This window comes from Notechis scutatus, chromosome Z (genome assembly GCF_049901735.1).
Source record: "Notechis scutatus isolate UNSWTSFEM ecotype Mainland chromosome Z, rNotScu1.2, whole genome shotgun sequence".
NCBI lineage: Eukaryota > Metazoa > Chordata > Lepidosauria > Squamata > Elapidae > Notechis > Notechis scutatus.
In genome coordinates this window covers 69,947,153-69,954,310 of record NC_142025.1, presented here as the reverse complement: position 1 = coordinate 69,954,310, position 7,158 = coordinate 69,947,153, and positions in this window count along the sequence as shown.

Here is a 7,158-nt window from a genome sequence, read left to right as displayed (position 1 = left end):
AGTGTTAGTTCAATTTAACAAGGACTTGCCCCTAGTACTCGCCGCTGATGCCTCACCTTTTGGGATAGGAGCAGTTTTAAGCCACAGACTTTCAAATGGATCTGAGGCACCCATTGCCTATTTTTCAAGGACATTCTCTGCTGCTGAGAGAAATTACAGCCAGATCGATAAGGAGGCTTTGGCAGCTGTAGCTGCTGTAAAAAAGTTCCATGAGTTTCTCTATGGCCATTTTTTTGAACTGATAACAGACCACAAACCTCTCTTAGGACTGTTAGCTGGTGACAAACAAACCCCACAGGTACTTTCCCCAAGAATGACCAGATGGACTCTTTTTTTGGCCGCTTATTCATATACCTTGATCCATCGCCCCGGAATAAATCTGAGCCACGCAGATGCCCTCAGCAGGTGCCCCCTGCCTACACCAGTCGAGGACCCAGCTCCCATCCACGCAATCTTCGAGTGCACTGGACTTGACCTCCCAGTTTCAGCCGGGGATGTTGCTGCGCACTCAAAAAAAGATCCATTGATTTCCCAGGTCCTGGACTGGGTGGGAAGGGGGTGGCCTAATATGCAATTTGCCCCGGATTTAATCCCCTTTAGGATCCGCAAGCAGGAGTTGTCTGCAATTCAGGGCTGTCTGTTATGGGGGACTAGGGTGGTCATTCCTGCCACCTTGCAAGAACCTGTTCTAAGGGCACTGCACGAGGGACATCCGGGCATGGTAAGGATGAAGGCCTTGGCCCGCAGCTACGTTTGGTGGCCAGGACTAGATGCCCAAATTGCCAGCTGGGTCAACGCATGCCAGGCCTGCCAGGCGACAAGGGCAGCTCCACCCACAGCTATATCCACCAGGTGGGAAGATGCGGGGGCACCCTGGGCCAGGCTACATATTGACCTAGCTGGCCCCATGCTGGGGAAGACATTCTTGGTGGTTGTAGACTCATTTTCCAAATGGACTGAAGTGGCCTTGCTGTCTTCCACCACAACTCAAGCCATCACAAGGGTTTTGACCAGACTGTTTGCTACTCATGGACTGCCAGACACCTTGGTGTCAGATAACGGGCCTCAATTCAGCTCTAATGAATTCGCCATCTTCACTGCCAACCTGGGCATCAGACACGCCCTCACAGCCCCCTTCCACCCCGCTAGTAATGGGATGGTGGAGAGGGTTGTTAGATCAGTCAAGGAAGTTTTAGCCAAGCTGGGTCAGGCAGACTGGCACTCCAAGCTGTCCACTTACCTACTCACGCAACATGCCACGCCATGCCCCGCAACCAACAAGTCACCTGCTGAACTTTTGATGGGCAGGCGACTCAGGACCACCCTGGACAGGTTGCACCCTCACTACACCCCCAGCACACCCCTGGCATCTGACAGCCATGCCAGGGAGTTTGCCCTGCAAGACCTGGTTTATGCCAGGAACTATGCAGGGCACCCGTTATGGCTGCCAGGGCAGATAGTTTCTGTTACAGGGCCCAGGTCCTACAGAGTCCTCCTGGAAGATGGGAGAATCTGGAGAAGGCATATCGACCAACTCAGGAGACGCTGGACCTCGCCTGCCGCCGAAGGCCCTGACAACCAGCCACCGAGCTACCCGGTCTACTCGCTGCCTGCCGCAGCCGTCCCGCAGAACTACCCGGTCTACCAGCCGCCCGACTTCCCAGCCAACCGTCCACCGCGTGAAGACTCACCCGAGCAGCCGCCAGATAGCAGGTCCAGGATGGCCGTCGACCCTCCGCAGACGCCTGGCACCGCCAGAGAAGAAAAGGACTGTGCAGCAGCCACCAAGCCTCCAGAGCCGCGAAGATCAGGCCGCGGCGAAAGCCGCCATTACGGCTGCAGGACTACGCATGCTCACGGCCAGGGGGAAGGAGTGTTATGTATTAAGAACCTGCCAGCAGTTCTCCTTCTGGTCCGCCATTAGAGCGGGAGCGCCAATCGCTCCCATTGGCTGATGCCGTTTGACAGCCGGCTATAAAAGGGAGCTGTCAAACGGCATCAGCTGTCGCCGCCAGCTGGCTGTCAGATTGCCTCTGAAGCCGCGGCGACCCTTTATTCATTGAATAAAGTATGTTAGCCTAGCCTGGCTCCGTCTCCCTCTGTAACCGCCGCTCTACAACAGGTTCTGTGGGTGTGGCTTGGTTGGTGTGACAGGGGAAGGATACTGTAAAATCTCCAGTCAGATGTGGTATTTGCCGGTTCTACAAACTACTCAAAATTTCCGCTACCGGTTCTCCAGAAATGATCAGAACCTGCTGAATACCACCTCTGACTATGACTAGCAGCAAGAAAGAACACTCTGATGCAATTATTCCCTAATTGCAGTTTACAACTTTCAGACACGAAATCCCATGGCTTTCTCTATATTTTTTTCCTATACTCTGGAATTTATCTTAAATGTTGATAATATAATACCTGATCTATTTTAAAATATTTTTATTTATACATTTTTCTTTATTAAACATAAAAACTCAATATCTACATGAACAGCATATTGTCTGAGTAAACCAAGTTTTTGGGTGCGGTTGTAAAATCACCATAAGAGGGAGCAAGAGAGCTCACTGTTTCCCTGGCTTATACTGGAATGCTGACAATGATGGCTTGATGGTGATAACTGCGTGTTTGCTGAGAGAAGAAAAGGGGTTTGATTTTTCTTCATATCTCTGACTGCAAAAGAGATATATCACTGGACTGATTGATTGTAAGTTTAACGACCTCTTTTTCTACACTGGACTTTGCAAAATGAATAACCCCCGGATTGACTGAACTTAGTGTATGACATAGGGACTGTTTGACTATGCTATAACTCTTGCTGGAATAAAAACTATTTAACTTGCACAGTGTGTCTGTCTTACTGATTGTAAGCTACTACAACGTTTTGTCTCACATATCTGCCTGTCTGCTAGACTGCCGTTGCACGTTCTGCTAGGGTGTATATCCCTAACACTGGTTATGGGCCCAGGTGCACAGTCAGACTAACCAGGATATAACAGGCTTATATTAAAGTAAGAGTTTGTGTAGCAACACAATACTGTAAACAGACAGCTGTGTTTTATTAATTATAGTTTAATATCCAGAAAAAGATGGCACAAGTCAATTTACAAAGTTTGTCTCTAATATCCAAACTGGATGGAACAAACTATGTTTCATGGTCTATGAAATGCAGCCTACTTCTACGAAGAGAAGGTTTGTGGAGTATAATACAAAACCCACCAGAGGTAGATGCATGGGATCCAGAGGATGAGGAAGATGCCAAGAATATCAATTGAATAATGAGCAAGCTCTCTGTATAATAGGACTGACTCTCTCTGACCAACAGCTTGTCCATATTCATGGAGAAGAAACAGCTGCGAAATGTTGGGAGAATTTAAAGAAGATTTATGTTCGAGACAGTGTAGGAGCACATATAAATCTTACACGGAAACTGTTTAGAACACATCTTCAAAAGAATGGAGACATGCTGAATCATATAAACTCAATGAAGAGAATTTTTCAAGAACTGCATGAAAAGGAACTTATCTTCACAGAATTACACCAAGTTTATATCATTTTGTTACTATGACTACATAACTTCACTTGACTACATAACTTCACTTGAAGTTCTGCCAAAAGATAATCTTACAGTAACTGACATTACTGGCAGATTAATTGAAGAAGCCAGGAGAAGGCTTGAAAGGGATCAACTCAGAAGGGAAAAACCACAATGTGAAGAAGAGAAAATATCTTCGTCAGCGTATACAATTAGAAAATGTTTTAATTGTGGAGGAAAAGGACATTTGGCTAGATTCTGCAAGAAAGCAAAAAGCCAAAAAGCCAGCCAGAATGCTAAAAAGCATCAAAAGGATAAGAAATGTTTAGAGTTAGCCATGTATACGAACGAAACTGTGAATAATAATTTATGGGTGGTAGATAGTGGAGCATCGCACTGCATAACAAAAGATAAGAAGAGATTTGTTAAGATGTCCACGAGTTCACAGCAAATATCGTTAGCTAATGGATGGAAACTTAAGGCTAAAGGTGAAGGTATAGCATATTGTTCTTGCATAAAATAAAATGTAAAAATGTTATATGTACCACAACTTAAGTTTAATTTGCTTTCAGTTAGAGTTTTGGTTAAACTAGGTTATGTAATTACCTTTAAGGGAGACAATTGCATAATTGAAAAAGAAGGTAAAAAAGTGACTGCAACTTTAAGAGGTGAATTGTATGTGTTAAATGATAATTTAGAGGTGGCTAACACGGTATATAATAATGTTAAACCTCATGATGAGTGCATACATTTGTTACACAGACGTTTAGGGCATATAAATTTTAAAATGCTTAAACAAACGGTAGAACTATCTAAGGGTATAAAACTGAAACCTTGCAGTAAGTATTTGCACTGCAATACTTGTAGTCATGAGAAAAGCAAGGTGATGCCAGCAAATAGAGTTAATGGATTTAAAACAAAGGAGCCTCTAGAGGTAGTATTTGCTGATATTATAGGTCCTAAAAAACCAAGCGTGGGAGGTGCTCGTTACATACTAAGTATAATGGACCATTATTCCAGATATGGTTTCTGTTATCTAATGAAAAGCAAAACGGAAACATATCAGAATTTCTTTAATTGGCTTAAATTCTCAGAAAGAAAAACTAAAAGGAAATTAGTAACTCTTATCACTGATAACGGTACGGAATTTATAAACAATAAATTCCAAAATAAACTGAAGATGGCAGGTGTTGAACATAAAAAGTCTGCACCATATAGGCCACAACATAATGCCTTTATTGAGAGACGAGGCCAAACATTACAAGCAATGGCTTGTACTATGTTGTCAGATTCAGGATTGCCTGAAACTTTGTGGGGAGAAGCAATAATGTGTGGTAATCATATATTGAATAATGTTGTTAATTCAACAACTGGTGAATTACCATTCACACGGTGGCATGGCAGAAAACCTGACCTAAGCTACATGCATACATTTGGAGCACCAGCATGGGTGCATATCCCTACACAATTGAGAAAGAAAGGGCAACATAGGGCTAAAAGGTTATTTTTTGTAGGTTATGAATCTAATCACAAATCATACAGATTCTGGGAAAAAGGTACATCTAGAGTTTACTGTAGTACTAGTGCACAATTCCTAGAACATGTAGGATGGGAAAAACTGGATCAAGATTCAAGTAAGGAAGTAATTATAGAAACCTACAAAAGACAAAAAGAAAAAATCAGTAATAAGAAGAGTACAATTAAAGAGGAAGTACAGGAAGAGCATATAGGACCAGAACAGGAAAAAATACCAGAACAGGAAGAAATAGATAATCAGGAACAGGTAGAACATGAAAGTCCACCTGTAAGCCCTGTAATACCTAGACGTTCTACACGTGTAACCAGACCACCTGACAGATACCAAGCAAGTGTAGTTTGCCAAGTTAGTAAAGTTCCAACTAGTGTTGAAGAACTTAGGATGTATCCTGCAAAGGATCAGGAGAATTGGCAAAAGGCAATGGAAAAGGAGTTAAATTCATTAAAGGAAATGAAAGTTTATGAAAATGCCAAATTACCTCCAGGTGAAAAGTCCATTGGCTGCAAATGGATATTTAAATTAAAAACTGGTAAAAATGGGACTGTTACCCATAAGGCTAGGTTGGTAGCTCAAGAATTTAATCAAACTGCATATGATTATGATGAAGTATTTGCACCAAATTTAAAGGCAATAACCTTGAGAGCAGCTTTAGAGAGCAGCTAAGAAAAATTATATTATAAATCATTTAGATGTAGAAACTGCCTATCTGCATGCACCATTGCAGCACACTATATATTTAAGAAAACCAGTAGGTATTAAGGATAATAAAAATAATAATGACTGTTGGAAACTGAAAAAAAAGTCTCTATGGATTGAAACAATCTGGTTATGAATGGAACCAATATATTGTAAAGGTATTAAACAATATAGGATTTAAAGCAGGTTTAGCTGATCCATGTTTATTCAAGAGAGAGACAAATGGAATAGTATCATTATTGTTGTTGTTTACAGATGATATTGCTTTAATAATGAAGACTAATAATGAAGCTACTGAGATAATATCATTATTAAGTAAGAGGATAAAATTAAAGCATTTAGGTGAAATAAGACAGTATTTAGGATTGACAATAAACAAAACCAATAGTGGCTTTAAGATATCACAAGAAGATAAAATATACCAATTGCTAAAAATGTATAAAATGGAACTTTGTAAACCGGCAAAAACTCCAATGAGTCAGGAATTTTGTCATACTGATGCTCAAAGTTCAAAATTTGATAAGACTATTTCTCAGTCATTAATAGGTAGTTTATCATATATAAGTAATTGGTCAAGGCCAGATATTGCATATGGCGTTAATCAATTGGCGAGATTTAATGCTGAACCAAATGAACGTCACTGGCAAGCGCTAAAGCGTATATTAAGGTATCTTAAAAGGACAATGCACTATGCATTGTATTTAGAGCCAAAAGATGATTTGATTTTAAGTGCATATGCTGATGCAAGTTTTGCAACAGACATAAAAACTAGGAAATCAACTTCAGGCATGGCTATACTATTAGGTAAAACACTGATTGGTTGGAGGTCAATTAGACAGCAACATATAAGTATGTCCACAATGGAAGCAGAATTTTCATGTTTATCTTTATTATGTACTGATTTAATTCTGTATAAACAGTTGTTATTAGATATGGGAATAACTGTTAAAGATGCCATTGTAGTTTATGAGGACAACAAGCAGCCATAAGGTTGGCTACAAATATTGCTGTAAAGTCTAGATCTAAGCACACTGACCCTTAGATATTTGAATGTCAGACAATCTGTGAAAAATGGTCTAATAAGATTGGAATACTGCATAACTGAAGAAAATTTTGCAGATGGATTTACAAAAGCCCAAGGTGCAGTAAAGCACAAGGAAAATTGTGAAAACTATGGGTTGAAATTGTAAATATATATATATATATTATTATATTACCCAAAAGGGGAGAATGTTAGGGATAACATTGGTTACCTAACTTAGTTTGGATAAAATAATATATAAACTATGTTAGTGAGTTTAAGTGTATGTATCACTTTAAATTGTAAACCATGTATTTTGGGTGCGGTTGTAAAATCACCATAAGAGGGAGCAAGAGAGCTTACTGTTACCCTGGC